This window comes from Pristiophorus japonicus, chromosome 1 (genome assembly GCF_044704955.1).
Source record: "Pristiophorus japonicus isolate sPriJap1 chromosome 1, sPriJap1.hap1, whole genome shotgun sequence".
Lineage (NCBI taxonomy): Eukaryota > Metazoa > Chordata > Chondrichthyes > Pristiophoridae > Pristiophorus > Pristiophorus japonicus.
Genome location: NC_091977.1, coordinates 298360545 through 298382611, shown reverse-complemented (window position 1 = coordinate 298382611; position 22067 = coordinate 298360545). Strand labels below are relative to the sequence as shown.

Here is a 22067-nt window from a genome sequence, read left to right as displayed (position 1 = left end):
ACTCGGGAGCTTCCAACCAAGGCTCTATTTTACATTTCCTATCGAGGTGCCGCCCAACAATTTCCACCGCTTTTTAATGTTTTGAGTTCGCGGCACCATCCGCTATGTTATCAATCAGAAAGTGGCGCAATGATGGCCGCCGTCCATGTGGCAGGGACACATTGACGCAACACCTGTCTTAGCAAACTTCCAGTCAAGGCAGCCCTGCCAGCTGCTTGCTCCGAGTTGAACTTCTTACACCCACTGCCCCCGAAGTCCCCTGTGATTGACCGGGAGAGTGGAGCCGCTGGGTTCGGCTTCCTGGGCTGTCAGGCCCGCCACTTGGAAACCCATCGCTGTAATACCCCCCCCCCCCCTTCCAAAAAAACCCAAAAAACAAAATGAACTGGAAACTCTGACATGGTTCTAAAATAACGCGAATGATGGAAACTTTGAGGCGTGTTGTCTTTTTAAAAAATACAATATTTAATGGCGACCTTCCTGCTCCGGTTATGTTTGTTTTGGCGACAAGAAACTTTCCAAGAATTGTAGCCCGAGAGGAAAAACAAACAATTTCCACCCGCGCCCATCAGCTCCCAATATTAACACGCTTCTATGTAGATATATATTTTCAGAAAATAACTTGTGAAAATCTCATCAGTACCCTACTTTCAAATCATAGAAAGGTGGGGATCGAATAATAAACTACGTTTTTTTTAAAATAGCGGTTTTTTGCTCCAATTAATTACAATAAACAGCCTTATGCAGCTTAATTGTGTGTTTTGTTTATTTGAGTTTCTCCCCCCGCCCATCCGTTTCTGGATTTTTTTTCTTTCAAAAAGGCGCGCCGGTCCGAGCAGAGTGTTAAGTGTGGGTGCTGGTGAGGATTGTGTCTGCAATAGTCGGTGGTGGCCCTGTTCCGCTGGGACTGGCACTGGCCGGATTGGCGCCATTGTTGCGCGTGGACAATAGCGCCGGCTGCGCGTGTGGTAATAATAGTGAAGCAGCGACAGCCGGAGCCAGGCATGCAGGAGTGTGCAGACAGCGCCGGGCCAGCAAATCACACGACAGCTGATTTCCACATTGTCAGGGAGTGGAACTCGGTTGGAAGCTTTCGTAAATGTTTCAAGTGACATTGTGTTAGCATTTAAAAAAAAATAATTTTAAGACCTTAGAGGGCTAAACCTTTGTGTGTTGAATTGGAAAACCCCTTGTTAACATATCCCACCCCCACACACACACCTGTTCTGTGTAATTGAAGTAATTTCTCCAGTTATAGCCTACAGGACCCTTTTGAGGGAGGTTGGACTTCCTTTGGTCACTGTTAACAAGACTGTAGAAATACATTCAAGCAATGGATTATCTGAATGGCGGCAGATTAGGAAACAGGGAGATGCAACAAGACCTGGGTGTCATGGTTCATCAGTCATTGAAAGTTGACATGCAGGTACAGCAGGCAGTGAAGAAGGCAAATGGCATGTTGGCCTTCATAGCGAGAGGATTTGACTATAGGAGCAGGGAGGTCTTACTACAGTACAGGCCCTTGGTGAGGACTCACCTGGAATATTGTGTTCAGTTTTGGTCTCCTAATCTGAGGAAGGATGGTCTTACTATTGAGGAAATGCAGTGAAGGTTCACCACACTGATTCCTGGGATGGCAGAACTGACATGAGGAGAGACTGGATCGACTGGACCTGTATTCACTGGAGTTTAGACAAATGAAAGGGGATCTCATAGAAACACAAAATTCTGATGTAATTGGACAGGTTAGTATCCAGAACCAGTGGTCACAGTCTTAAGGATAAGGGGTAAGCCATTTAGGACCGAGATGAGGAGAAACTTCTTAACCTGTGAAATTCTCTACCGCAGAGAGTTGTTGATGCCAGTTTGTTAGATATATTCAAGAAAGAGTTAGATATTGCCCCTTTGACTAAAGGGATCAAGGGGTATGGAGAGAAAGCAGGAAAGCATTACTGAGGTGAATGATCAGCCATGGTTTTATTGAATGGTGGTGCAGGGCCGAATGGCCTACTGCACCTATTTTCTATGTTTCTATGTCCAAGTAATCTTCCCCCCATGCCCCCCCCCCCCCCCCCCCCCATATCCAAACCAAGGGTATTATTTGAGTTTTAATGAAATGGATAGGTCAAAACATAAATGATCCGCCCGGCAGTGCTAAGTTAGATATTTAATGTGAAGAAGTGACTTGTGAAGAGGATTCAGTCAAGATTAACCATACTATACTCTTAATTCAGAATTATTTAATTCGAGTAATCTAGCACTTTGTACTTTTAACATCATCATAGGCAGTCCCTCAGAATCGAGGAAGACTTGTTTCCAATCTAAAACTGAGTCCTTCGGTGGCTGAACAGTCCAATTCGAGAACCACAGTCCCTGTCACAGGTGGGACAGATAGTCGCTGAGGGAAAGGGTGGGTGGGCCTGCGCTTGATTTCTGCATGCTCTCGAAGATGAGACTCAAGGTGCTCAGTGCCCTCCCAGATGCACTTCCTCCACTTGGGGCGGTCTTTGGCCAGGGATTCCCAGGTGTCAGTGGGGATGTTGCACTTTATCAGGGAGGCTTTGAGGGTGTCCTTGTAACGTTTTCTCTGCCCACCTTTGGCTCGTTTGCCGTGAAGGAGCTCCAAGTAGAGCGCTTGCTTTGGGAGTCTCGTGTCTAGCAAGTGAACATTGTGGCCTGCCCAGTGGAGCTGCTCAAGTGTGGTCAGTGCTTCAATGCTGGGGATGTTGGTCTGGTCGAGGACGCTCACATTGGTGCGTCTGTCCTCCCAGGGGATTTTCAAAATCTTGTGGAGACATCGTTGGTATTTTTCCAGCGACTTGAGGTGTCTATTGTACATGGTCTGTGTCTCTGAGCCATACAGGAGGTCGGGTATTACTGCAGCCCTGTAGACCATGAGCTTGGTGGCAAACACTCTTTTCCTCAGGTGAAATGGCTAGGTCAAAACATAAATGATCCCCGGCAGTGCTAAGTTAGATGTTTAGTGTGAAAAAGTGACTTGTGAAGAGGATTCAGTCAAGATTGACCATATTATACTCTTGATTCAAAATTAATTCGAGTAATCTGGCACAATTTTAACAGTGACTGTACAGTGGAATGTGGAACTTCAGTTAACTGCCATAAGGGTGGGGGTCCACCTGGTGAAATTGCAGCCCAAAAATGACAGCACCAAAGCCAACCTCTGTTCCTGCCCTAAAGGATTCTGTGCAGCATTCTTGAATTAATTTTATATGGGGCAGGAAAAAGGCATGAAGTGTGCTTGGAAGTTTAAAGTGCATATAATATCCACCCTGAAGTTCCAGCCAGACAGTTGAAGCCCTGACTTCCATTGGCCCAGTTAACACATACAGGGTAATTGCAAACATAGATCAAAGGATGACTGATAATTGGGGCATTATGACATTTCAAATGGAGCTAATAGCTTTACAGTATTATACAGCATTTGGATTCCTTTGAACAATTTTCTCCCTTTTAAAATTGGAAATATATGTAGACCTAGAGTTGCAAAATAAACTATTCTGAAGAGATTCTGAGTGTTTACAAGTCTACCCTTTCAAAATCGGGCTTACTGTTAAAAATAACTTTATTCTAAAATGGTCTGATACCAGTACTGCTAATTGGAATTCAGTAAAAGTGTAGTGGTGAGCCAGTGAAATCTTCTTACTTTTGAACTGTGGAAAATATTCAGTAGAGTTGTAGATTTTAGGCTTCCAAATGTCAACTGTGTACAGAAGAGCTTTTGAACTCTATAATAAAAGTCACTTAAGTGGCATGTGGATAAGGTTTAACAGGGATGGTTCCATGAGAGGAGTGGGATGAACTGAGAGTTGGCACGGGCTTGAGGGGCCAAATGTCCTTCTTCAGTGCTGCAACCATTCTATGATTTTATGGGAGCCAGTTTCTCTTTTTTTCTTATGGACTATCCAGTAGGGTTTAGCCTGATGACCAAATACAATCAATTATGCATTATTAAAACAGCTGAGTCTTGCATCTGACTGAAATGCAGGGCACGGAGTTTTGGAGCATTGCACAAACAGCAATCAGTTGTGATACTCATCTGATTGTTCTCTATAGCCATCGCAGCCGACCGACATTTCAGTCAGCAGAGAGATTCTGCTGTTTTACTGGCACAAAAATAGGTACATGTCTTGTACCTGAATTTACTACTAGTTTCTCTGTGTCCATTCCTGTGCACATTTTGGCGGCTGCTTTAACCTTAGCCCATCACTTATATTGCCCTTTTTCTCCTGTTTACCCATCTTAAGCCCTTCTCTGCTGCCATCATGCCTCCTTTCACTTCTGCCCTCTCAGGTACTCTGCCTCCTACCCCAACACTTCACTACTACTCAACCTTCATACTCTCCTGCTGCTGCCTCAGGCTTGGCTCCCTCTTGGATAGGTCTACAACTTCCCACTGTGCCTCTCAGCAACTTCCAAAGGACCCATCATGGCAGCCTTCCCGTTGCTGACCCTGTGGGTTCTGCCAGCAGACTACTCCTCTCCCCATTTCACTCCAGAATGTCTCTTCATTTGTGAAAAAGACCCTTACCAACCAAGACCTTATTGTGAATGATTGCACACAACTTGTACACACAACTGACATTTAGAAGCTTAAAATCGACAACTCTACTGAATATTTTCCGCAGCTCAAAATAGTAATCGACATCATGGTCCTGACTGAAACTTGGTGATGGTAATTCTCCTGGACTGAAGCCTCCCTGCATGGCTGTACCTTCCACCACCTGCCCTACCCAAACTTCCGTAGTGGCAGTGTGGCCCTCATTATCAAATCTCACCTTGGTCTCTACCTCTACTCCCCTAATGCCTTCTCCACCCTTGAGCATCTCGCCTCTCCTTTCAAATTGCTTGCTTTCCACTGCCCGCGCAAATATCAAGCCAACTTTCTCACTGAGATATCTTCATTGCTTTCCTCCCTCACCCTTTGTACTGAGCGACGACTCATCTTTGGTGATTTAGAAACATAGAAAATAGGTGCAGGAGTAGGCCATTCAGCCCTTCGAGCCTGCACCACCATTCAATAAGATTGTGGCTGATCGTTTACCTCAGTACCCCTTTCCTGCTTTCTCTCCATACCCCTTGATCCTTTCAGCCGTAAGGGCCATATCTAACTCTCTCTTGAATATATCCAATGAACTGGCATCAATAACTCTCTGCGGTAGGGAAATCCACAGGTTAACAACTCTCTGAGTGAAGAAGTTTCTCCTCATCTCAGTCCTAAATGGCTTACCCCTTATCCTTAGACTATGTCCCCTGGTTCTGGACTTCCCCAACATCGGGAACATTCTTCCTGCATCTAACCTGTCCAGTCCCGTCAGAATTTTATATGTTTCTATGAGATCCCCTCTCATCCTTCTAAACTCCAGTGAATAAAGGCCCAGTTGATTCAGTCTCTCCTCATATGTCAGTCCTGCCATCCGGGAATCAGTCTGGTGAACCTTCGCTGCACTCCCTCAATAGCAAGAACGTCCTTCCTCAGATTAGGAGACCAAAACTGAACACAATATTCCAGTTGAGGCCTCACCAAGGCCCTATACAACTGCAGTAAGACCTCCCTGCTCCTATGAAGGCCAACATACCATTTGCCTTCTTCACTGCCTGCTGTACCTGCATGCCAACTGAAAACCTACCTCTCAACTTGCCTTGCCCTCCCTCCCTCTTGAGTTCACTGCCCTTCTGTCCTTCCTTAATCTCTCCCTCCATGTAAACTCCCACAGTGCTGTTTGGTAGGGACTAATGGGATTTTAACTCAGCAAGGATGAAGGAACGGTGATTTTATATCCCAAGACAAGATGGTGTGTGACTTGGAAGTGATTGTTCCCATGCTCTTGCTGCCTTTGTCTTTTTAGGCGGCAGAGGTCATGGTTTTGGGAGGTACTGCTGAAGAAGCCTTGGCGAGTTGCTGTAGTGTATCCTAACGATAGTACATACTGCAGTCACTGTGCCAATGGTGGAAGGAGTGGATGTTTGAGGTGGTGGATGGATTGTGGATCAAGCCAACTGCTTTGTTCTGGATGGTGTCGGTCTTCATGAGTGTTGTGGCAGCTGCCCCATCCAAGCAAGTGGAAAGTATTCCCTCTCAATTCTGAGTTGTGTCCTGTAGGTGGTAGAGAGGCTTTGGGGAATTAGGAGATGAGGCACTTGCTGTCGCATATTCAGCCTCTGACCTGATCTAGTAGCTACAACATTTATGTGGATGTTTTTCTGGTCAATATCAACCCCTAGGATGTTGATGGTGGAGGATTGAGTGATGGTAATGCCATTGAATGTCATGGGAATGTGGTTGGTCTCTTTCTTGTTAGAAATCCCCATTGCCTGGTACTTGTGTGTTACTTGCCACTTAACAGCCTAAGCCTGCTTGTTGTCCAGGTCTTGCCACATATGGGCATGGACTGCTTCATTGAGGAGTTGCGAATGGAGCTGAACACTCTGCAATCATCGGTGAACTGAACATCTCCACTTCTGATCTTGTGTTGGCCAGGTCCAAAACCACTCCAACCTGTCGTTGAGCTACAATACGTGGACGACGCCTGCGTCTGTGCACATACACAGGCTGAACTCCAGGACATAGTCAACGTATTTACCGAGGCGTATGAAAGCATGGGCCTTACGCTAAACATTAGTAAGACAAAGGTACTCCACCAGCCTGTACTCGCCGCACAGCACTGCCCCCCAAACATCAAGATCCACGGCGTGGCCCTGGACAACGTGGACCACTTCCCCGATCTCGGGAGCCTCCTATCAACAAGAGCAGGCATTGATGATGAGACCCAACACCGCCTCCAGTGCGCCAGTGCAGCCTTCGGCCATCTGAGGAAAAGAGTGTTTGAAGATCAGTCCCTCAAAACTGTCACCAAGCTCATGGTCTACAAGTAATACCCGCCCTCCTGTATGGCTCAGAGACGTGGACCATGTACAGTAGACACCAAGTCACTGGAGAAATACCACCAGCGATGTCTCTGCAAGATCCTGCAAATCCCCTGGGAGGACAGGTGCACAAACATTAGCGTCCTCGTCCAGCATTGAAGCACTGACCACACTTGATCAGCTCTGCTGGGCAGGCCACATAGTTCGAATGCCAGACACGAGACTCCCAAAGCAAACGCTCTACTCGGAATTCGTCCACGGCAAACGAGCCAAAGGCGGGCAGAGGAAACTTTACAAGGACACCCTCAAAGCCTTCCTGATAAAGTGCGACAACCCCACTGACACCTGGACGTCTTTGGCCATAGACCGCCCTAAGAGGAGGAAGTGCATTCGGGAGGGCGCTGAGCTCTTCGAGTATCGTCACCGAGAGCATGCAGAAATCAAGCGCAGGCAGCGGAAGGAGTGTGCGGCAAACCAGGCTTCCTGCTCACCCTTTCCATCAATGACTATCTGTCCCACCTGTGACAGAAACTGTGGTTCTCGTATTGGACTGTACAGCCACCTAAGAACTCGTGCTAAGAGTGAAAGCAAGTCTTCCTCGATCCCAAGGGACTGCCTATGATGATGATGGTGGGAAAATAGTTGGGCCTAGGATACACCCTTAGCAGTGATATCCTGGGGGCTGGGATAATTGGCCTCTACCAACCACAACCATCTTCCTTTGTGCCAAGTATGGCTCCAGCCAATGGAGAGTCTTCCCCTGATCCCCATTGACTTCAGTTTTACTGGAGCTCCTTGGTGCCACACTTAGTTGAATGCTGCCTTGATGTCAAGCGCAGTCACTCCCCTCACATCAGGAATTAAACTATTTTGCCCATGTTTGGACCATGGCTGAAAAGAGGTCTGGAGCTGAATTGTCCTGCTGGAACCCAAACTGAGCATCAGTGAGTAAACGTGCCTTGATAGCACAGTTGATGACTTCCAAACTGAGCATCAGTCAGTGCACCTTCATAGCACAGTTGATGACTCCTTCCATCAATTTGATGATGATTGGGAGTAAGCTGATGAGACAATAATTGTCCTGCTTTTTGTGAAAGGACATGCCTGAGCAATTTTCCACGTGGTTAGGTAGATGCCAGTATTGTAGCTGTACTGGAACAACTTGGCTAGAGGCAAGGCTAGTTCTGAAGCACAGGTCTTCAGTACTCCAGCTAGGATGTTATCCGAACCCGTAACCTTTGCTGTGTCCAGCTGTATCTTGGAGTGATTCGAATTGGTTGAAGATTGACATTTCTGCTGGTGTGGGGATCGGGAGGAAGCCGAAAAAGATCATCTTAGCACATCTGGCTGAAGATGATTGCAAACGCTTCAAACTTTCAAATGTTGGGCTCTGCCATCATTGACTTTGGAGATGTTTAGCAGCCTCCTCCTCCTGTTAGTTGTTTAATTGTCCACCACCATTCACGACTGGATATGGCAGGACTGCAGAGCTTTGACCTGTTCCGTTGGTTGTGGGATCGCTTAGCTGTCTGTAGCATGTTGCTTCTGCTGTTTAGCATGTATGTAGTCCAGTGTTGTAGCTTCAACAAGTTGGCACCTCATTTTCAGGCAAGTCTGGTACTACTGGCATGCTTTTCTACACTCCTCATTGAACCAGGATTGGTCATCTTGTTTGATGGCGATGGTGGAGTGCGGGATATGCTGGACCACAAGGTTACAGTTTGTGGTGGAATACAATACTGCTGAAGGTCCACAGTGCTGCATGGGTGCCCAATTTTGAGCTGCCAGATCTGCTGTTCATCTATACCACTTGGCAAGGTGGTGGAAGCATAAAGGGAGCCCATTCAGCTTGTCATGCCTGTGCCGGTTCTTTGAAAGAACTGTCGGCAATTTGACCTCGCATCCAGCTTTTCCCCATAACCCTGCAAATTAATCCACTTCAAATTTATGTCCAATTGACTTTTGAAAGTTCCTATGGGATCTGATTCCACCACCCTTTCTGGTGCGTTCCAGATCTTAACAACCCTCTGGAAAAAATTTCTCCTCATTTCTCCTAGAGTTCGTTTGCCAATTATTTTAAATCGATGTCCTCTGGTTACCGACCCACTTGCCAAAGGAAATAGTTTCTCCCTACTTGCTCTATCAAAATCCCTCATAATTTTGAATACCTCTATTAGGTCTCCGCTGAACCTTTTCTGCTCCAAATACAATAATCCCAGTTTACCAATCTCTCCATATAACTGAATTCCCACATCCCTGGTATCATCCTGGTAGTTACTACGTTGACAAGTTTCGTATTGTCCGCAAACTTCAAGATTGTACTTCCTATACCCAAGTCAGGGACATTTATATACAACAAGAAAAGCAATGGCCCGAATACTGCCCTCTGGGGGACCCTACTGCATACTTATCTCCAGTCAGAAAAATATCCATGCACCACTGCTCTCTGCCTCATATTCCTTAGCCAATTACATACCCAAGTTACCACTGTCCTTTTAATGCCATCTGATTTATTTCTAAATAAGTCTGTTACGTGGTACTTCATCAAATGCCTTTTGTAATTCCATGTATACAACATTTTCTGCACTACCTTCATCAACCCACTCTGTTACTTCATCAAATAACTCAATGAGGTTAGTTAGACACGATTTGCCTTTAACAAATCCATGTTGGCTATCCCTTATTAACCCTAGTGAGAATTAATTTTGTAATTTCCCACTGCTGACATTAGACTGATTGGTCTGTAGTTACCAGGTTTATCCCTCTAACCTCGACAATACGATGGAGGGTGTCCTCGGTGTGGACGGGACTTTGTCTCCACAAGGACTATGCGGTGGTCACTCCTGCAAATACTGTCATGGAATGATGCTTCTGCGATGGGTAGATTGGGGAGGACGAGGGCAAGTAGGTTATTCTTCATGTTGGTTATCTCTCCTGCCACAATCCCATGTCTGCCAGCTGTGTCCTTCAACTTGGTCTGGTGATGATACTACCAAGCCACTCTTGCTTATGGACATTAAAGCCCCCACCCAGAGCATATTTTGTGTCCTTGCTCCCCCTCCGTGCTTCCTCTAAGTGGTACTCAATATGTTCATCAGCTGAGGTAGGGCAGTAGGTGATAATCCCTTGCCTATAATTCCTTGTCTACGTTTGATCTGCAGCCATGAGACTTTATGGGGATAATGTTGAGGACTCCCAGGGCTGTACCACTGTGCCCCCCACCCCCCCCGGCCACCTATTGTGGGGCTGAGATGTTGGCTAATGATATGATTCTGTGATTATGACTGCTGAACTAGTCTGTCGACAGCTCTGCCAATTTTGACTCCAGTCCTCAGATGTTGAAGAGGACTTTTTGCAGGATTGACTAGGCTGGAAGTGTTTTCGACATGTCCTTGCCTAGGTCGCATCCATCAAGTTTTATTCTTATCCTTTTTTTTTCAGCGGTTTGATACAATTGTGTAGCTTGCCATGGCATTTCAAAGGGCAGTTAAGAGTCAGCCACGTTGAAATCGATCGGGTAAGGATGGTAGGTTTCCTTCCCTAAAGGGTATTATTGAACCAGTTGGGTTTTTACGACAATCGGTCAGCTGATACCAGCTTTTTATTTTGAACTCATTTACCTTTTTTTTAAAAACTGAATTCCATTTTACAACTGCCCTGGTGGGATTTGAATTTGTGCTGGATTAATTAGTCCAGGCCTCTAGATTACTAGTCCAGTAATATAACCATTATGCCACCGTATCCTGTGGTACCAAGTTGACTGCATAGTGAATAAACCTCAACTATTATGGATGATTAAGAAATAGAGGATTTGTTAAATGTGTACTTTGTTTCTCCTTTCACAGTGGAGGAAGAGGACATTCCAGCAGTACAAGGGAACCTTAAATAAGACAAGGGGAGGAACTTAGTGGATTTAATGTTTTTAGAAATGGTAATGGAGAGAATGGGAGGTCTTAAGATAGACAGAGCTCCAGGACCTGATAGTTTTCACCCTAGGTGATTGAAAAAAATAGATGAGGAAATTGGAGATGCGATAAATTCCGGAATTGTGCATTTGGATTGGAAAATTGCAATGTCACTCCATTATTTAAGAAGTGAGGGAGGGATGGAGAAACCATGTAACTACAGACCTGTCCGTTTAACATCAACTGTGGGGAAGTTACTGGAATCTATTGCTATAACCCTGTAGACCATGAGCTTTGGTGGTAGATTTGAGGGCCTGGTCTTCAAACACTCTTTTCCTCAGACGGCCGAAGGCTGCACTGGCGCACTGGAGGCGATGTTGAATCTCCGCATCAATGTCTGCCTTTGTTGATGAGAGGCTCCTGAGCTATGGGAAATGGTCCACGTTGTCGAGGGCTGCGCCGTGAATCTTGATGATTGGAGGGCAGTACTGTGCGGCGGGGACAGGTTGGTGGAGGACCTTTGTCTTACGGATGTTAAGCGTAAGGCCCATGCTTTCATATTCCTCAGTGAATACATTGACTATATCCTGGAGTTCAACCTCCGAATGTGGGCAGACGTAGGTGTCGTCCGCGTACTGCAGCTCAACGACGGGTTGGGGTGATCTTGTACCTGGCCTGGAGACAGCGTAGGTTAATCAGCTTCCCACTGATTCTGTAGTTTAGTTCCACTCCAGCGGGGAGCTTGTTGATTATGAGGTAGAGCATGGTGGCGAGGAAGATTGAGAAGAGTGTTGGGGCGATGATGCAGCCGTGTTTGACCCCGGCCCGGACGTGAATTGGGTCTGTAATGGATCCGTTGGTATGTATCACGGCCTGCATGTTGTCGTGAAGCAGGTGAAGGATGTTGACAAACTTTTGGGGGCATCCGAAACAGAGGAGGACGCTCCATAGACCCTCATGGATCTGAGACATGGACAATGTATAGAAGGCTCCTCAAGTCGCTGGAGATATATCACCAACCATGCCTCCGCAAGATCCTGCAAATCCCCTGGGAGGACAGGCGTACCAACATCAGTGTCCTCGCCCAGGATAACATCCCCAGTATTGAAGCACTGACCACACTCGATCAGCTTCGCTGGGCAGGCCACATAGTTCACATGTCAGATACGAGACTCTCTAACCAAATGCTTTATGTGGAGCTCCTTCATGGTAAACGAGCCAAAGGTGGCAGTGGAAATGTTACAAGGACACTCTCAAAGCCTCCCTGGTAAAGTACATCATCACCACTGACACCTGGGAGACCCTGGCCGAAGACCGCCCGAGGTGGAGAGTCTCAACGCAAAGAGCATGAAGAGGTCAGGCGCAGGCAGCGGAAGGAGCGCGCGGCAAACCAGCTCCACCGACCCCTTCCCTCGACAAATGTCTGTCCCACCTGTAACAGGGTCTGTGGCTCTCGTATTGGACTGTTTAGCCATCAGAGAACTCACTTTGGGAGTGGAAGCAAGTCTTCCTCGATTCCGAGGGACTGCCTATGATGATGACTGGAATCTATCATCAGAGACAGAGTGACTGGGTACTTGGACAAATACGGGCTGATCAGAGAGGGCCATTGATATGTGAAGGGTCGGTCATATCTGACTAATCGAGTTGAATTTTTTTAGGTCAGTGACATGGTGAATAAGGGAGTGCCTATGGATATTGGACAGTAAATTGCAGCCCCTCCGGGTGTATACAAACGATGTGCGCAACCACCCGAAGAGGCCTTGTAAATGCCGGTTATCGGCGCGCAGTGTGCATCCGTTGAGAACCATGCATCCCCGGGAGAAGGACATTCGCATGCAGAGATTTGGGCCGTTTGCCCAGCGAATGTCTTTCAAACTCTTATGCCTGGTAAAAGCAGATGTATAGCCAACTTTTACCAGCGTAAGTTTTAAAACATAGAAAAATTAAATGTTACCACTAATTCTTATATTTAAAAACCCTGTCCATTCACGCAAGTTTATTTTTAACCCTATTACAACATATTTTTTTTTTTTAATCAAAAATAATTTTTTTTTCTAAAACATTTAATTAAATTCAATTGCAATTAATTTTAAATATGTGAGGTGTTTATTGTATTTATTGTGTTGTGTTTCTGTGTTTTTGGAGGTATTCTCATTGATAGTGCCACGAGCTAGTCAGAGTAGAAATCGCAGGATAGCTCCGATGAATATGTGGCTTGAGTAGTGGTGCAGCAGGGAGGGATTCAAATTCCTGGGGCATTGGAACCGGTTCTGGGGGAGGTGGGACCAGTACAAACCGGACGGTCTGCACCTGGGCAGGACCGGAACCAATGTCCTAGGGGGAGTGTTTGCTAGTGCTGTTAGGGAGGAGTTAAACTAAATGCAGGGGGATGGGAACCAATGCAGGGAGACAGAGGGAAACAAAATGGAGACAAAAGCAAAAGACAAAAAGGAGATGAGTAAAAGTGGAGGGCAGAGAAACCCAAGGCAAAAAACAAAAAGGGCCACTGTACAGCAAAATTCTAAAGGGTCAAAGTGTAATAAAAAGGTAAGCATGAAAGCTCGGTGCCTCAATGCAAGGAGTATTCGGAACCCAGGAGAGGGCTCTGAGCTAGTTAGAGTGGGTGAGAACTCAGATGAACAGGACCCCAAGAAAGAATGCAAAAGGCAGGAGGCAACAGAGCAGAGTAGCACTGGGGTAAGTGTAAACTACAAGGTGACAGGAAGGGACAATATGAATATAATGGGGCTGCAGGAGGGGTCAAAACTAAAAATCATGGTTTAAAAACTAGTATTAAAACACTCTACCTAAATGCACGCAGCATTCGAGATAAAGTAAATGAGTTGACGGCGCAAATCATTACAAATGGGTATGATTTGGTGGCCATTACAGAAACGTGGTTGCAGGGGGGCCAAGACTGGGAATTAAACATACAGGGGTATCTGACAATTCGGAAAGATAGACAAGAAGGGAAAGGAGGTGGGGTAGCTCTGTTAATAAAGGATGATATCAGGGCAGTTACGAGAGACGATATTGGCTCTAATGAACAAAATGTTGAATCACTGTGGGTGGAGATTAGAGATAGTAAGGGGAAAAAGTCACTGGTGGGCGTAGTTTATAGGCCCCTAAATAATAACTTCATGGTGGGGCGGGCAATAATCAAGGGAATAATGGAGGTATGTGAAAAAGGAAAGGCAGTAATCATGGGGGATTTTAACCTACAGATCGATTGGTCAAATCAAATCGCACGGGGTAGCCTTGAGGAGGAATTCATAGAATGCATACGGGATTGTTTCTTAGAACAGTATGTTACAGAACCTACAAGGGAGCAAGCTATCTTAGATCTGGTCCTGTGTAATGAGACAGGAATAATAAACGATCTCCAAGTAAAAGATCCTCTCGGAACGAGTGATCACTGTATGGTTGAATTTGTAATACAGATTGAGGGTGAGGAAGTAGTGTCTCAACCGAGCGTACTATGCTTAAACAAAGGGGACTACATTGGGATGAGGGCAGAGTTGGCTAAAGTAGACTGGAAACACAGACTAAACGGTGGCACAATTGAGGAACAGTGGAGGACTTTTAAGGAGCTCTTTCATAGTGCTCAACAAAAATATATTCCAGTGAAAAAGAAGGGTGGTAAGAGAAGGGATAACCAGCGTGGATAATCAAGGAAATAAAGGAGAGTATCAAATTAAAAACCAATGCGTATAAGGTGGCCAAGGTTAGTGGGAAACTAGAAGATTGGGAAAATTTTAAACGACAGCAAAGAATGACTAAGAAAGCAATAAAGAAAGGAAAGATAGATTACGAAAGTAAACTTGCGCAAAACATAAAAACAGATAGTAAAAGCTTTTACCGATTATATAAAACGTAAAAGAGTGACTAAAGTAAATGTTGGTCCCTTAGAAGATGAGAAGGGGGATTTAATAATGGGAAATGTGGAAATGGCTGAGACCTTAAACAATTATTTTGCTTCGGTCTTCACAGTGGAAGACACAAAAACCATGCCAAAAATTGCTGGTCACGGGAATGTGGGAAGGGAGGACCTTGACATAATCACTATCACTAGGGCGTAGTGCTGGACAGGCTAATGGGACTCAAGGTAGACAAGTCCCCTTGTCTGGATGAAATGCATCCCAGGGTATTAAAAGAGATGGCGGAAGTTATAGCAGATGCATTCGTTATAATCTACCAAAATTCTCTGGACTCTGGGGAGGTACCATCGGATTGGAAAGCAGCTAATGTAACGCCTCTGTTTAAAAAAGGGGGCAGACAAAAGACAGGTAACTATAGGCCGGTTAGTTTAACATCTGTAGTGGGGAAAATGCTTGAAGCTATCATTAAGGAAGAACTAGCAGGACATCTAAATAGGAGTAGTGCAATCAAGCAGACGCAACATGGATTCATGAAGGGGAAATCATGTTTAACTAACTTACTGGAATTCTTTGAGGATATAACGAGCATGCTGGATAGAGGTGTACCGATGGATGTGGTGTATTTGGATTTCCAAAAGGCTTTCGATAAGCTGCCACACAAAAGGTTACGGCAGAAGATAAAGGTACGTAGAGTCAGAGGAAATGTATTAGCATGGATCGAGAATTGGCTGGCGAACTGTCGAAATCTCGACCTCCGAAAAGAATGACTCCGACACTTACAGCTCCGGCAGAAGTTTCTTTAATTTACTTGCTAGCAAGGGGCAGGTCACACTCAGTCAAGGGCTAAGTGAACACCTCCGCAATGGTACAGTTTCATGAGATATTTATACAGTAAAACCCAAGTTATGGCCTCTCCCTGTGTATTGGCTCTGTCTCGTAGTCAGTGAATACAGATAAAAAGTTAATTACTACATCCTTGTCCTGACATGGTTTCCAGATATTTCCTTTTGTCAGGGTTATTAGTTGGCCAGCCGGCCATTACTCCATGAGAGTGTGGTAATGAGCTATTACCTGTCTTGCATTGTGTCAGGATTGTTCAGTTTCCTAGTCAGTTATCTGTTTGCATCAAATGGATGAGGTCTCTACAAGAGATAATGGCTGGTGGTTTGAGTACTTCGAAAAGGGTGTGGTGGCATAGAACTTGTGTCGTATAGACAATAGGAGAGCACCATTGGCGGGGGGGGGGGGGGGGGGGTACTTGTCTCAGCATGACTTGTCTCCTAGCTGTCTGATGGCCATCAGCCATCTCAAACCAGGTTTAGCTGTTTATGCAAGCTGACTGTTTTTATGCAGAAAGTTCTGGAAGGACCAGGACTCCATTTTGTTATATACCATATATACTCGCGTATCCTACGATCTCGCGTATCATGCGACCCCTAAATTTCCGTCCCCAAAACATGATTTTATCATATATCTCATGTATCATGCGAGTCACTTTTTTGAGATACCAGATGCCACTAGGCTAGGCTTTCAAACAAGTTTAACAAGTACCCAACACGTAACAAGTACCCTAACACATAACAACGATCGAATACAGACCTTAACAACCGAATCATGAAACATCGAGTGGATTCTGTTGTGAAAGCTGTTCGCGAATCGAACACCGATATAGCAATCATTCCAGCTGGCTTGACTAGCGTCGTTCAACCACTTGACGTATCCATTAATAAGCCATTTAAAGACAATATAAGAAAGAAATGGAATGACTGGATGATGGAAGGAGAGAAATCATTTACAAAGGGAGGGAATATGAAGGCTCCGGATTTGCCTCTACTGTGTTTGCGGGTAAAAGAAGCATGGGCTGAGATAGATGGAGATTTGATTGTTAAAGCCTCTAATAATGCAGCAAACTTCAGAGAGAGTTGTGGGTGGCGATCTCTAGACCACAGCAAAGATACAGTACAAGTGACAATAGAGGCTGCAATCCAGCCCAGGAGATACCTGCCGAGATTCAGCGTGGATACGGTCTGCTTAACAGCCTAACAGCCTAATCTTGGCCAGCACTTCACACCCGCAAATTTTGTATCTCGCGTATCATGCTACCCCCCAAATTTAGGTTACAATTTAGGTCTTCAAAAGTCGCATGATACGCGAGTATATACGGTATATATATTGCAAAGGGCACACAACTACCGTATGGTATCAGCTTAGATAAAAATAGATTTCCACATTCCCCCATTTTGTCCTTCACAAGGACAACTTAATCCATTCTGATCTTGTACAGTCTCTCCATTCCCATTTCCATTTCCATTTCCACACAAGAGCCTTCAGCAGTTGTTGCTACCATAACTCTAGCCGTGGTCTCGGTAGGTAACATAGTTTTTCCCACCCTGGCACAGCAACACTTAACAACGACAAATAATAGATACAGGGCGAAGACTATCAGCAGGAATATGATCAAACCCTGTACCACAGATTTCCCTAGGGATCCCAACTATCCCGATGCCCAACCCCACAAGGTGATACCGTCCTGGCCAACTGTCTGTTTATACTCTATTACCTTTTTCCTGATATATTCAGCTAGACTGCCGATTTCTTCTGATTTATCTGGGATATACATACAGCATTCTTCACCTATTAATGCGCATGTCCCTCCCTCCTTGGCTAGGAGATAATCTAAGGCCATACGATTTTGGAGAGCCACTGTTCGAATAGCTACCATTTCATCATTTACCCCTTCAAAGGCTTGGGAAGTTGCGTTGTCTACTGATTCGACTAAGTTAGCCAGTTCCCATAACTGCCATTCAGTTGAAGCTATTCCATCGGGTGGCACCATTACCTTGAATATTCCATTTAGCCATGTCAAATCCCGTTTAAATCTATGACTTCCTTGGCATCCCTTCGAGTCTTTATTGATCTGATAAAGGGTACCACATACAAACAAACACAAAATCATTAGTCCATATTTCACTGATTACTCCATTCGTTGGGTAGGTCCTGAAAATGTTCTGATTCGTGGAATGGGATTACTTTTGGCATATAGGTCCACCCCTTAGGATAATAAAACATAGTATCAATTGCTCTCCTTACGGAGTAGGTCTTCTCAATCTCCTCGAACCCGGGGCAGAGCCAGGCAACAGTATTAGATGGTTTCTAGTCCAAACGACTGCGTTCCTTTCTCTCTCTGGGAACCGTCGTCCTCGTTTCTTTTTCCTGGCCGGGGTGGGTGGCTCGAGGTGTGAGACTCATAGATCTTTGAAATTCTGTGACAAGCTGTCCATTGGACTTGATGCCGTTTCATTGTGGGGGGGTGGCGGGGGGGCTTCGTCAGGTGTCCCTGGGGCGGGTACCTGGTCATCTTCTGAATTACAACCTCCTTCTGTGATGGCTTCCTCTGAACTACTTGCGGCCTCTAAATTTTGGGTAGGCGGCAAGATGGGTATTTTATACCTTGGGCTGGGATCAGGTTAGCTGCTGAGTCGGGTGGGACGAACTCGGTCTCCCCTGAATCTAACATGACGTGGTCCATGTGACTTTATTTTCCCAAAGGGTTTTAGCTGGTTAAGGTGGTGCCACTTGTACTTCCCTTGGTCATCCATGACCTTGAACACTGAGGCGCTAGCCTTTTCCATTATACTAAATGGTCCGGCACATTTAGGGGCAAGAAAAGTTCCTTCGTACCTTGACCATTACTTGGTCCCTGATTTTTAGTTCCCATGGATGTACCTTTCCATCAAAGCAGGCCTTACTTTGTTTATGTTTGTTCCCCAATTTCACTGCGGCAGCTATTCTAGCAGCTTCCAAATACTTGATCAAGTTTGACATGTATTTCTCTGAGGACAGGGAAGTTTTCTGGATCTCATTCAAATCTAATACCATGAAGGCTTGAACACCTCATGACTCTTCCGGTCATTGGCTCGTGGGGTGAATAGCCTGTAGAGGCTACCACTGTGTTTTGGATGGCCATTAATACATAAGGGAGGACCTTGTTCCAGGACGTGTGGTTCTGCTGTACTAATTTTCGTAACATTGTAATGTTCGATTCATGCGCTCTACCACTCTGCTTGATTCCGGGTGGTAGGCGATATGGAATTTCTGTTTTACCCCTGCCAATTGCATGACCTGCTGCATAACTTGTCCCGTGAAATATGTTCCCTGGTCAGAATCGATGCCCTCTGGCAATCCCCATCTGGAGAACACTTCTTCCATAAGTATTTTTGCAGTTGTGGCGGCCGAATTATTGTTAGTTGGAAATGCTTCGATCCATTTGGAGAATACGTCCACCACTACTAGGATGTATTTCTTACCACCGGGACAGGTGGGTAAAGGTCCTACATGATCTCTGAAGTTGAGTCAAAGGGCCCTTGCCCTTGCCCTGTCTAGTATGTCCTAATTCTGCCTGGTTTTTGTATTGTTGGATTGTTCTGAGCACATATCAGGCAGTTTTTGACATACCCTTCCACTTCTTGCTATATTCCAGGCCACCAGCATAGCTCCTTCAATTTGGCTGTGGTCTTATCTATTCCTTGATGCCCATTAATATCGTGGCATTGGTCAATCAATTCTCCACTTTCTGACACCGGAACTACATATTTGCCGTCTTTAAGACTACTCCGTCATAAAGCTGTAAATTTGGGATGGTTTGGGACTTGGGTTTCCTAATTGTATGTTTTTAAGATCAGGGTCTGTAGCCTGACTAGCTGCCAAGTCCAGTATAGGGCGGGTAACAGCAACTGGTGCTTTTGGTTCGGTTTTTACATTTTCCAAGGGGTCCCATAGGAAACCTGTATGGGCTGCTTCTTTTGCTAGTTCATCCGCCATTCGGTTTCCTAAGGGGGTATTCTTCGCATGTGCTTTGACTTTGGTTATGACGTACGGACCTTGGTTTGAGGGGTGGCTGTATCAAAAATCAATTTTAAAAGTGGGGCTGTATCTAGCGGCCTTCCGTCTGCGGAGGTGAAACCTCTAGCTTGCCAGATGGGCAGGAAGTCAGTCAGACTGTTTACATGTGTAACTGCTGTCAGAATAAATTTGGACAGGTGTCGGGTAGTCTTCTGGGTGTATGACTACATAGGCGATCACGCTTAGTTCTGCAATTTGAGCTCCTTTACTCACTTCTAATTTAATTGCCGCCTGTTCTAAAGCCTGCTTGCCGTCTGGGGTCATTTTTATTATTGAGAATCCTGTGCACTGCTGCCCGTTTATAATTGCGGACGAGCCGTCCACGTAAACGTGGGTTTTAAATTCGACTTCGTGACTGTTGTCTCTTTCTCCCTCCCTTTCTGACTGAAAGGGACCATCTAAGGTACCTGAAGTCAGAATCTCGCACTGATGTGGGTCACCGGGATACAACATGTTTTGAGCTAGATTAGTGGTCTTGGGCTGGTACTGGATTGCAATGTCCTGTCCTTGGAGAAGTAGGGTCCATCGTGCGATTCGTTGGGAACTGACTGAGCCATCCTTGAGATTTCCGTCCATCAGCATTCTGATGGGGTGTGTGGCATTAAGATAATGGGCCCAAGTTTCCACAAGAAAAAAAACGAGCGCCCCTCCGAGCTGGGCGCCCGTTTTTCGCGCCTAAAACGGCGCCTAAAAAAATCCTCGGTATTCTCCACCTACTTACAGGTCCTCTGGCCCTCGGCGCAGCCAGCATGAGCTGTGGGGGGGGCGGAGCCAGGTCCCAGCGCTGAAAACAGTGCCGGGACCTCTGCACATGCGCGCTACAGTCGGCACGCGTGCAGCAGCTCTGGGCGCCGAACTGTGTGGGAGGGGCCCGAAGCACGCAGCCCCTAGCCCTGGCTGAATGGCCTCACTGGGGCTCCTCCCACGACCAGCTCCTGCTCCCCACCCCCAACAAGACCCGGCACCCGCTTCCCCCCCCCGCCGACCAGACCCGACCTGACACCCGCCCCCCCCCCCCCCTCCCACCGACCAGACACCCGCTCCCCCTCCTCCCCCCACTGAACCTGACTCCTGGACTGGATCCGATCCGACCTGGCCTCTCCCTTCTCCCCCCCCCCCTCTCTCTTTCCCCCCCCCATCTCTCTTCCCCACCCCCTCTCTCTCCCTCCCCCTCTCTCTCTCTCTCTCTCTCTCCCCCTCCCTCCCCCCTTTCTCTCTCTCTCTCTCTCTCTCTCTCTCTCTCTCTCTCTCTCTCTCTCTCTCTCTCTCCCTCCCTCCCTCCCTCCCTCCCCCCTCTCTCTCTCCCTCCCTCCCCCCCCCCCTTCTCTCTCTCTCCCTCCCTCTCTCTCTCTCTCTCTCTCTCTCTCTCTCTCTCTCTCCCCTCCCGCTCAGCGACACGAACGGCTGCAGAATTCTCCCTGGCTGAAGCACTTTCACACAGGTAGGAAGATGGTTTATTTAATCTTTTCTTGGCTTATAAATGTTTATTCAGGTTGGATTTATTTGTATAATATTTGTAGAAGTATAAATAAGGATTTATTGTCGAATTTAATGAGTTCCCTTCCCCCCCTCCCCCCCCCACCTCGTTCTGGACGCCTAATTTGTAACCTGCGCCTGATTTTTTAATGTGTAGAACAGGTTTTTTCAGTTCTACAAAAATCTTCACTGGCTCCATTCTACTTTAGTTTGGAGTACATTTTCACTGTGGAAACTTTCAAATCAGGCGTCAGTGGCCGGACACGCCCCCTTTTGAAGAAAAAATTCTGTTCTAAACTAGAACTGTTTTACCTGACTAGAACTGCAGAAAAAAAAATGTGGAGAATTGCGATTTCTAAAATAGTCCGTTCTCCACCAGTTGCTCCTAAAAAATCAGGCGCGAATCATGTGGAAACTTGGGCCCAATAAGAGGGCTAAGTCCAATTATGGGGGAGAATTTATGTACTGCCCAAAAGACACTGAGAAGATTCTTCTCACAGGGCTGGAAAGTTGCTTCCACTGGTCGTATGACGGGTGAGGCGTAAGCAACGGGCTGGAGTTTATCATGATGGTGCCTGTGTTATCAGCTTAATTCCAAGCATTTTTTTAAAAGCAAAGTCTTAAGTTCAATTTTTCACCATCAGTAGTCCTGCTTAGAAGGAAAAAAAACTGAAACTCCATTGTGGCTTTTCGTGCCAGTCCAATGGTGATTCTTTTTCTGTTACTGAGGGAAATCTCCACTCAAAATCGAAACTTAAAATTTTACAATGCTCAAAATATTTACATTCAACTCTGCAAAAAGGTGTTGCTTTCTGAAGTCTGGTGCAGAGAGTTATCTTCCTTTTTTCGCATTTTAAAAGTTTGACAAACACTTGACACTGGTACCAGCAATCTATAAAGCAACACCATGCATACCAATAGCATTCATTGCAATCCTTCTGTACTCCACGCATAATAGCATTCCCTCCCTTTTCTCCACTGGTCACAGATTCTGGAATTGATCGTAAAGTTTTTATTT

The 22067-nt window shown here is 45.9% G+C and overlaps 1 protein-coding gene across 4 annotated transcripts in view; it reads left to right on the top strand.

Annotated features, from left to right (window-relative positions):
• LOC139271285 (antizyme inhibitor 1-like) overlaps positions 1-22067 on the top strand; it is a 73537-nt gene that overhangs the window by 911 nt on the left and 50559 nt on the right. The window lies entirely within an intron of this gene.